The sequence below is a fragment of the Ovis aries genome, chromosome 7, assembly GCF_016772045.2.
Source record: "Ovis aries strain OAR_USU_Benz2616 breed Rambouillet chromosome 7, ARS-UI_Ramb_v3.0, whole genome shotgun sequence".
NCBI lineage: Eukaryota > Metazoa > Chordata > Mammalia > Artiodactyla > Bovidae > Ovis > Ovis aries.
Window position 1 is genome coordinate 56,422,738 of NC_056060.1, and position 11,144 is coordinate 56,433,881.

The window sequence follows — 11,144 nt, forward strand, 5'->3', positions numbered from 1 at the left end:
AGTGCAAGCATCTCGTCTTCTAGAAGCCTCTTTACAGGACACTTTCCTGCACAGCGTTCTATCTTATGTGCATATTTATAGCTCCGATTGTGCCTCTTGGTGTGCCTCACCCCATCTGAACCATAACCTCCTTTAGAGCAGGGACTATGTCCTTGTTATTCCATTTGTATTCCCAGCCCTTGGCACAGTGCCTAGAATGTCATAGAAGAAATCCATGGAACTAATTTTGTTTAGAGTTCCTTGCGCTATACAGTGGGTTCTCATTAGTTATCTATTTTATACATAGCAGTGTGTATATGTCAATCCCAATCTCCCAGTTCATCCCACCCCACCCCACCCCCCATTGGTGTCCATAGGTTTGTTCTCTACATGTTTGTATTTCTGTTTGCAAACAGGTTCATCTGTACCATTTTTCTAGATTGATATAGATGCATTAACAAATGATACTTGTTTTTCACTGACTTCCCTCTGTATAACAGTCTCTAGGTATATCCACATCTTTGCAAATGGCCCTGTTTTCTTCCTTTTTATGGCTGGCTAATATTCCGTTGTAAGTATATACCATATCTTCTTTATCTATTGCTCTGTTGGTAGACATTTAGGTTGCTTCTGTAACCCTAGTATTGTAAGTAGTGCTACAATGTACATTGGGGTGCATGTATCTTTTTGAATTATGTTTTCTCCAGGTAAATGCCCAGGAGTGGGGTTTCTGGATCATATAGTAGTTCTATTTTTAGTTTCTTGAGAAACCTCTGTGCTGTTCTCCATAGAGGCTGTACCAATTTACCTTCCCACCAACAGTGCAGGAGGGTTCCCTTTTCCCCTTCTCTCATTCCATCTCCTAAGCAAATGGCACTGTTTGTGGCCATTGTGGATTCCTAGTACGATGATCACAGGAGCATCCTTTCTTTATGCTGATATATTACTAGCTGGCCCTGGTTTGTAAACTATCTTGTTAATGGTCCCCACAAAGAACTAGAAAAAAACTAATCCCATAATTAGCAGAAGGAAGGAAATAAAGATCAGAGAGAAAGAAATGGAAACTAGATAAAAATAGGAAGAATCCACAAAACTAAGAACTAGTTCTTTGAAAAGAGAACTAGACTATATATGTGCATATTGCTATAAACTTTCAGAACTTCTTTCACTGCATCTCACAAGATCTGAAATGCTATATTTACATGTTCTTTTGTTTCAGTAACTTTTGTTTTAATTGCAGTTTCTTCTTTGACCCGTTGGTGGTGTTTAAAAGTGTCTTGTTTAGTTTTCACTTGTGTTGATCTCACTATAAAACATGTGAAAGGTGTATTGACCCCTCTGTCATTATATAGTGACTATATTTGTCACTTATCATTTTTTATTTCAAGTCTACTCTGACTGATATAAATATTGCTAAACCCACTTTCTTTTTGCTTCTGATTGCTTGGAATGTCTTTTTCAAGGCCTATACTTGGAGCCTATATATGTCTTTAGAGTTGAAATGTGTCTCCTTAGGCAGCATTTGGTTTGGTCTTTTTTTTTGTAATCCAGCCAGCCACTCTGTACCTTTTGATTGCTGAGTTCAATCCCTTTATATTTTATATTTTGCTTTCTGGCTACTTGTCTTTCCACTGGTTCTGTTCCTTCTGTTTCTACTTTGTAAGTTGTTTCTTTTCATGGTGATTTGCTCATTATCCCCTTTTTTTATGTTTTGTGTCTCTGATCTTGGTTTTTACTTTGTGGTTACCGTGAAGTTTGCATACATCATCTCATATATAAATTGCTATCAACAGAAAAGGGACAATTTTATCTTCTTTTAAATTTATTTTTATTGAAGTGTCATTGATTTACTATGTTAATTGCTGCTATACAGCAAATTGACTCAGTTACCTATTTTGTATATTCTTTTCCATTATGCTTTATAACAGGATACTGAACATCATTCTCTGTGCTATATAGTAGTAGGACCTTGTTGTTTATCCTTGCCATATATTATTACTGCTAACCCCAAACTCACAGTTCATTCCTCCCTCAAACGTTTCTGCCTTGGCAACAAGTGTGTTCTCTATTTCTGAGTCTGTTTTCCTTTTGTAGACAAGTTCATTTGTGTCATATTTTAGATTCCATATAAGTGATATCATATTCATCTTACTTCAGTTAATATGATAGCCTCTTGATCTATCCATGTTATTGCAAATGGCAATATTCATCCTTTTTATAGCTAAGTAGTACCCCATTGTTTATATGTACCACATCTTCTTTGTCCATTCATCTCTTGATGGATATTTAGGCTGTTTCCATGTCTGGATTATTGTGAATAGTGCTCTATGAGCACAGGGGTGCAAGTATCTTTTTGCATTAGAATTTTCTCTAGGTATATGCTCAGGAATGGGATTGCTAGATCATATGTTCATTCTATTTTTAGTTACCTGTAGGACCTCCATACTGTTTTCCACAGTGGCTGCACAAACTTACATTCCCACCAACAGGAGGGTTCCCTTGGCTCCACACCTTTTACAGGATTTATTTGTAGACTTTTTAATGATGACCATTCCACTCAGTGTGAGGTGGCACCTTACTGTAGTTAGGTTTGCATATCTCTAATAATCAGTGATATTGAGCATCTTTTCACGTGCTTATGGCCATCTGTATTTCTTCCTTACATGCCTCTTTAAGTCTTCTGCCCATTTTTCAATTGCGTTTTTTGTTGTTGAGTTATATAATCTGTCTTATCAGTCACATCATTGGCAAATATTTTCTCCCATTCTCTAGGCTGTCTTTTTGTTTCTTTTTTATGGTTTCCTTCACTATGCAAAAGCTTGTAAGTTTGATTGTTTTTGTTCAGTCACCATGTTCGACTCTTTGCAACTCCCTGGACTGCAGCATGGCAGGCTTCCCTGACCCTCATCATCTCCTGAAGTTTGCCCAAGTTCATGTGCATTGAATCAATGATGCCATCCAGCCATTTCATCCTCTGTTGCCCTCTGCCTTCAATCTTTCCCAGCATCAGGGTCTTCACCAGTGAATCAGCTGTTCGCATTAAGTGGCCAAAGTATTGGAGCTTCAGCATCAGTCCTTCCAAAGAGTATTCAGGGTTGATTTCCTTTGAGATTGACTGGTTTGATCTACTTGCTTTTCAAGGAACTCTTGAGTCTTCTCCAGCACCACAGATTGAAAGCATCAATTCTCTGGTGCTCTGCCTTCTTTATTGTCCAACTCTCACATCTGTACATGACTACTGGAAAGACCACAGCCTCAACTATACAGACCCTTGTCAGCAAAAACAAGACCTGAAGCTGACTGTGGCTCAGATCATCAGCTCCTCATAGCAAAATTCAAGCTTCAACTAAAGAAAGCTAGGAAACCCACTAGGCCAGTCAGGTACAACTTATATCCCCCATGAATATACAGTAGAGGTGACAAATAGATTCAAGGGATTGGATCTAGTAAACAGACTGCCGAAGAACTATGGACAGAGGGCCATAACGTTTGACAGGAGGCAGCAAGCAAAACTATCCCAAAGAAAAAGAAATCCAAGAAGGCAAAGTGGTTGTCTGAGGAGGCTTTACAAACAGCTGAGGAGAGAAGAGAAGCAAAAAGCAAGGGAGTACACCCAATTAAATGCAGAGATCCAGAGAGGAGCAAGGAGAGACAAGAAAGCCTTCTTCAAAGAACAAAGCAAAGAAATAGAGGAAAATTTGATTAGGTACCATTTATCCTTGTTTTTATTTCTATGACTTTGGGAGACTTCCCTAAGAAAACATTGGTACAGTGTACATCAGAGAATGTTTTGCCTATGATCTCTTTTGGGAGTTTTATGGTGTCGTGTCTTATGTTTAAGTCTTTAAGCCACTTTGAGTTTATTTTCCTGTGAGGCGAGAGGGTGTGTTGTAACCATCGACTTACATCCAGCTTTCCCAACACAGCTCGCTGAAGAGACTGTCTTTTTCCCAGTGTATATTCTTGCCTCCTTGGTCAAAGATTAATTGACTATAGGGGTATGGGTTTATTTCTGGGCACTCTATTGTATTTCATTGGTCTACGTGTCTGTGTTTGTGTTGGTACTGCGCGGTTTTGATGCCTGTGGCTTTGTAGTCTTATCTTGTGTGGAGGTTGCTGGTTGGCAGGACCAGGTGGCGAGGCTACAGTGGAACCCAGCTACAGTCTTCTTGTAGCTGGTGTCTGCCCCCTGGTAAATGAGACTGGGAACTGGGGTCTCTGGCTAGAGGGCTCTGGGTGCCTCAGGTCTAGTACACGCTGGTCTGTGAGCCTGGGTCATGAGCCCTCTCGTGGACAGGGCCATGTCCAGAGGCATTAGTGGGCTCAGAGGGTCTCATGGCAGCCTCTCTGCTGGAGGGTGGGGCTGGAGCCACACCCAGTTACCTGCTTGACCCAAAGCATCCCAGCAATGGTGCCCACAGGGCAGTTCAAGGCTGGCTCCTGGGGCTGATGAACTAGAGGGAGGGCTCCTTCCATGAAGGCACTTGCCCGCACAGTGTCCACAGAAGGGGCTCCCCAGAATAGCTACTGTTGGTACCTGTGTCTCCAGGGTGGGATGCAGGTGCTTCTTGCCTCTCAAGGAGACTCTCGACAATCAGCAGGAGGTCTGACCCAGGCTTCTGTCAAATCACTGCTTCTCCCTGGGTCCTGGAGTGTGTGTGATTTCGTGCACACTCTAAGAGTGAAGTCTCTCTTTCCTACAGCCCTCTGGGAACCCTGAGAGTCAGTACTGCTGGCCTTCAAACCCACATGCTCTAGGAGCTCATCTCTCTGGTGTAGAACCCCCAGGCTAGGGAGCCCTACATGGAGCTTGGACCTCTCACTCTTTGGGGAGAACCTCTACAATTGTAATTATTTTCCCACTTGTGGGTTGCCAACCAGTAAGCAGGGGACTTGACTATATTAGGACTCTGACCCTCCTACCTGTTGTGGCTCCTCCTTTGTGTCTTTAGTTATAGATGTTTTTGGTTTTTTTTCATCAATGGTTGTTCTGCAGATAGCTTTTATTTGGGTGTGCCTGAGAAAATGTGAGCTCAGGATCTTTCTATTCCACCATCTTGACGGATCTCCTCCCCTAAATCATTTCCAAATTCTTACACTCTGACTTGCTAATTCTCTCTTCCACCTCATCTACTCTGTTTTTCAGTGTTTCTAATGCAGTCTTCATCTCACTTCTTGGGCTTCCCAGGTGGCGCAGTGGTAAAGAATCTGCCTGCCAATGCAGAAGATGCAAGAGATATGAGCTCGATCCCTGGGTCAGGAAGCTACCCTGGAGGAAAATCCTATGGACAGAGGAGCCTAGCTACAGTCCATAGGGTGGCAAAGAGTCAGACATTTCTGAGCATGCATGCACTCTTGGTAAAGTATTCCTTCTGTTTCCTGCTTTCATTTCTTAGTTCATTGAATTGCCAAGTTTTCTTATATATAGCTTGAATTTCTCCATGACAACTCTTTTGAATTCTTTATAAGGTAAATCATAGTATTCTGTGTCTTTGAGTTCAATTGCTGAAAAATGGTCATTTTATTTTTGGGATACCGTATTACCATGATTTTTTCATACTATTTGATGAAATGTGCCTCTGCATATCTTCATTTGAATAATGAATGCCTTTCTTATTTAGGTAAGGTTTTTATTGTGTGTGCACATTCAGTCGTGTCCAGTTCTGCAGCCCCATGGACTGTAGCCCACCAGTCCATGGGATTCTCCAGGCAAGAACACTGGAGTTGGTTGCCGTGCCCTTCTCCAGGGTATCTTCCCGACCCAGGGACCGAACTTGAATCTCTTGCATTGGCAGGCAGATTCTGTACCACTGTGTCACCTGAGTGATTCAAGGCTTTTTTACTTCGATTCTAATATTTCAACAGGCAATAAAATACTTTTTTTTTTTTGCTTTCCAGAAGGTGGCACTGTAGCACAAGATTCTGATTTATTCTATTGGTGCTAAATCGGGAAGATGTGCATGTGCCTGGAAAATTCCATAGACATAGTAGCCTGATGGGCTACAGTCCATGCATGGGGTTGAAAATAGTTGGGTTGAACACACACACACACATATGTATAAGAAACCTAGTGTTAAAAAAGGATGGTGATGGAGTTGGGGTGGGGGAGGTATATAATAAGCACTTGGCACTTTGAGTGTGCCCATGGCCCAGTGGGGGAGTCCTCTACCAGGGGAATCCCAGCAGAGAGAGGTTGGAGCGGGTGGGGGGACACTTCTCAATGGAATTCCGGGACAAACAGCAGGAAATCCACACCTTCAGTTGTCCTTGGTTGCCTTCTTTCCTTTCCATCCTCCCAGTCACAGAGGTCTCTCTTCAGGACTCAGGGTGTTGCTGAGGACTCCAGCTGCGCCCCCATCACCAGTTGGACATTCACTCACCTTTTTCCCTTTCCACCTGCTCTGCCGGAGAAACTGATGCCACTGCGGCTGCCACCTTCACTGCCACTCCTTTGGTGTGGCCTTCTCCAGGATCCAGTCTGGCCACTTTGGGATGCACAGATGGATGCATCTCTCAGGTGTCTTGGTGTGTGTGCAGAGGGACTTTTGTTACAGATGTCTAATTAGTTGTAGGTTGAAGGGGAGAAAAAAATGCCACCATGATGCTGCCCTCAGTCCCAGCCTCACTCTTGTGATCAACTGCCAACCTTTGCATTGTACCCTGAAACACATCCTTTTCTTGTACATAATTAACAACAGGTGGAAATCAAATCCTTTCAGAAGCCATTTATTATTCACAGATAACATGTGTGCATGCTAAGTCATGTCGGATTCTATGTGACCCTGTGGACTGTAGTCCGCCAGGCTCCTCTGTCCATAGGATTTTCCAGGCAAGAATACTGGAGTAGGTGGCCATTTCCTCCTCCAGGGGATCTTCCAGACCCAGGAATTCAACCCACGTCTCCTGCATCACACGCACATTCTTTACCACTAAGCCACCAGGGAAGCCCATGGAATTAACAAGATAAGAATAATACCTGTATCCACAGTATTGACAACTGCACATCCCCCACTGGTTGCAGTCCTGGAAGTCTAGTGGAGAGCATTTCAAGGAGGGAGGAGTAATCAGCTATCAAATGGGTAATGTAGGAAAAATGACCCCTGGATTAACAATGTGGATGTCATTAGTGGTCTTAAGCAATTTTGCTGAAATGGTAAGGGGGAAAAACCTGAAGGAATAAAAAAAATCAGTCAGTGAATATACTATTTCAAGGAGTACTATCCTAAAGAGAAGCAAATAATGTAATAGCTGGAGAGGAAGCAGAACTGAGATGATTTTTTAAAACCTTTTCCATGTATATATTTTCAAGCATACATAAAAATAGAGGGGAAAAGTAACATGAACCTACATGTTCTCGTTACCCAATTCCAAGACCTATTGATATTTTGAGAACTGTGCTTCATCTACAACATTTTGATTGGAATATTTTTAAGAACCATTGTTTCACCTCTGATAACTTTAGTATATATCATTTTCAGATGAGAACTTAAAACTTATCACAATAGCATTATTAACAAGAGTGCCTTAACATAACATCATAACTCAGTGTTTATCTTTTTTTAATAAAAGAGGATTTTTAAAGGGAAAATTAACAGCATTGTGTATACTGATGGGACTGAGCAGAGATGGAAAGGGCAAGAGGCGATGGAAGGAGATGGGCCCTCGAGCTTGGAGGGAGGCGTGGCCTTACCCAGTGCAGAGTGGCCGCCTCTGCGAGAGGAGAGAAGGCAGAGTCTGCACACAGATGCACAGCATGGGGGAAATGTGGTGGAGATGGTGTGTGGTGGTTCTATGTAGATGCTTCCATTTTCTCGATGAAATAAGAAGCAGGATCCTTATCCGGAGTCAGGATGGAAGAGAAAGAACTGGAGGCTTGAGGAGGAGAAAGTGTGCAATAGCGGGGGCCAAGCGCTTCTTATCCAGAATGGGATCCTTAAGAGGAGCAGGAGTAGAAAGGCGAGTCACTTTGCACGGCCACCACTAAAAACACAATTCAAAGGGAGCATGTAAAGTAACTGGTGCAGAAGCAAAACTTCATCTTTTCCAGGTTCAGGAATTTATATCCAAATCTATCTGTATGCCAAGTCACTGGACGTTCTAGTTTTGAAGACTCAGTGTTAATGAGTGGTCCATTTCAAGGCCCAATGAGGTGGTCACTGTAGAACAGAAAAAATTCTAATCCTGAAAGAGAAACTGCTGCTGTCCCCACCTTCCATTTTATCTCTCAGCTTCTGCTTTCTGATTTGAAAGTTTGCATTATCAATTGGGAATTTCTCTAAGCTTTTTCAGGGCTAATTGCACATTTAAAAATTATTTGAACTATGTTAGACATTCCTCGCCTTTACATTTTTCTAACCTCTCCTCTGTAAATTCACTCCTGTCTGCTTTTACAGCTATCTGAAATTATAATGGCTAATTAACATTTATTCAGTATTCACTCTATGCTTTATACTCATTTGAAGAGACGGACTTTTTTTAAGTGACTTGCCCAAAGACACATAATTGGTAAAGGACCAGTTCTTAAACTAAGGTCATATGACTTCCAAGACCTCTGTCCCAGCCACAATACTGCTCCCCCTTGGCTATCACCCAGAGAGGTTCCCCCCTCTCCCCTATTAGCACAGTGACATGCTGAGAAGCAAACTCAGACCACAGGCTGGACTCCTGACCCTGCCTGCTCTAATCTCAGTTCCACCACTTCTTAACTGAATGACATATTAGCCTTTTGTAACATCCGTTACCCTATTAGTGTGGAAAAATACCTATTAACAGATTTACAACATAAGGTTGTTTTGAAGATTGAATTACATACAACATATGAGGTACTTCGGAGAAGGTGATAGCATCCCACTCCAGTACTCTTGCCTGGAAAATCCCATGGATGGAGGAGCCTGGTGGGCTGCAGTCCATGGGGTCGCTAGGAGTCGGACACAACTGAACAACTTCACTTTCACTTTTCACTTTTATGCATTGGAGAAGGAAATGGCAATCCACTCCAGTGTTCTTGCCTGGAGAATCCCAGGGATGGGGGAGCCTGGTGGGCTGCCATCTATGGGGTCGCACAGAGTGGGACACAACTGAAGCGACTTAGCAGCAGCAGCAGCATGAGGTACTTAACTCAGGGCCTGCCGCATAACGAGTTAACTAAATGTAACCTAACAACACTGTTCTTACCACTCATCAGCTTTGGGCAAGTGACTGCACATCTCTGAATATCATGTTCCACTCCCCTGATTTGCTTTGATAGAGTTCTGGGAATCACTGAAAAATGTAAGGTATACCTTAGGTGACCATGTTCCTGCTTTTGCCCTGGTAGAATCATAAGGACACCTAATTTTCAGTTCTCTGATCATCCCATGAAACTCTTCTCTTCTTTTCTCGCAGTGACTGTATTTGTTCTGGGAAGCTGTTACATCCTATCTGCCTATTATTTACTTGGAACTACAGTACAGAGACTTTTTATATTTTCATCAGTGCTAATTTCCCACAGAAAAATTGTAAAATTAGGCCACACAAAAATGGTAAAAACAAGGTATTTTTCAGTATATAATATTTAGTTCTCCAGAGATTAAAAACCTAAGAGACAGGTTCATTAGCACTCAGTTCTGCCCAGTAGTCAGATGGGCAGAGACTGGAAGGGCTTTGGGTTAGGAGTGAGAGGGTTGGTCTAAAGTCAGTTCTTTTGCAATGAGGGCTCAGAGGTTAAAGCATCTGCCTCTAATGCAGGAGACCTGGGTTCGATCCCTGGGTCAGGAGGATCCCCTGGAGAAGGCAATGGCAACCCACTCCAGTATTCTTGCCTGGAGAATCCCATGGACGGAGGAGCCTGGTGGGCTACAGTCCACGGGGTTGACCGAGCGACTTAACTTTCACTTTCTGTTCACATCTCCCACCAGTCAGAATGGCCATAGTTAAAAACTTTACAAATAACAAATACTGGAGAAGGTGTGGAGGAAAGGGAACACTCCCACACTATTGGTGGGAATGGAAAACAGTATGGCGGTTCCTCAAAAAACTACAAATATAGAGCTGCCATATGATCCTACAATCTTACTGTTGGGCATATACCCAGAGAAAACTCAATTTAAAAAGATACATGCATCCCTATGTTCACAGCAGTGCTATTTACAACAGCCAAGACATGGAAGCAAGTAAATGTGCTGTGTTGGGTGCTGTGCTTAGTCACTCAGATTTTTCTGTCTGTGAGGATTCTCCAGTAAAGACCACTGGACTGAGTTGCCATGCCCTCCTCCAGGGGATCTTCCCAACCCAGGTATCAAACCCAGGTCTCCCACATTGCAGGCGGATTCTTTACCAGCTGAGCCACCAGGGAAGCCCAAGAATACTGGAGTGGGTAGCCTGTCCATTCTTCGAGAATCTTCCCAACCCAGGAATGATTCTACCCAGGAATCGAATCAGGGTCTCCTGAATACCTAAATGTCTATTGACAGATAAATGGATAAAAAAGATGTGGTATGTGTGTATATATACATATACACACAATGTAGTATTACTCAGTCGTTAAAAAAAAAAAAATAATGCAATTTGCAGCAACATGGATGGACCTACAGATTGTCCTACTGAGTGGAATAAGTCAGAAGGAGAAATACCATATGACATACCTTTTATATGCGGAATCTAAAAATAAATGATGGGGCTTCTCAGGTGGCGCAGTGGCAAAGAACCCGCCTGCTAGTGCAGGAGATGTGGTTTCAATCCCTTGGTCTGGAAGATCCCCTGGAGGAGAAAATGGCAACCCACTTCAGTATTCTTGCCTAGAGGAGCTTGGCTGGTTATAGTTCATTAGGTCACAGTCTGAACACACACAAAAAGAAACGACACAAATGAAAGTGAAAGAAAGTAAAAGTCACTCAGTCGTGTCCGCCTCTTTGCGACCCCATGAACTATACAATCCATGGAATTCTCCAGGCCAGAATACTGGAGTGGGTTAGCCTTTCCCTTCTCTAGGGGATCGTCCCAACCCAGGGATCAAACCCAGGTCTCCCACACTGCAGGGGGATTCTTTACCAGCTGAGCCACAAGGGAAGCCCTAATACAAATGAACTTATTTACAAAACAGAAACAGACTTATAGAACAAACTTATGGTTGGGGTGCGGGGGGTGGGGGGTAAGATTGGGGCGAAAGGATAGTTAGGAAGTTTGAG

General features: G+C 42.8%; 1 long non-coding RNA gene across 2 annotated transcripts; it reads right to left on the minus strand.

Moving 5' to 3' along the window:
- Positions 1-6,689: 6,689 nt before the first annotated feature.
- Positions 6,690-10,788, minus strand: LOC121819980 (uncharacterized). Of its 2 annotated transcripts, XR_009601362.1 has the most exons (3): positions 10,602-10,788; positions 7,670-7,959; positions 6,690-7,147 (listed from the first exon to the last, which is right to left on the minus strand). It is a non-coding gene; the product is annotated as an uncharacterized LOC121819980 (long non-coding RNA). The 2 variants fall into 2 exon arrangements; XR_006060389.2 differs by having other exon boundaries at positions 6,690-7,959.
- Between the last annotated feature and the right edge of the window lie 356 nt (positions 10,789-11,144).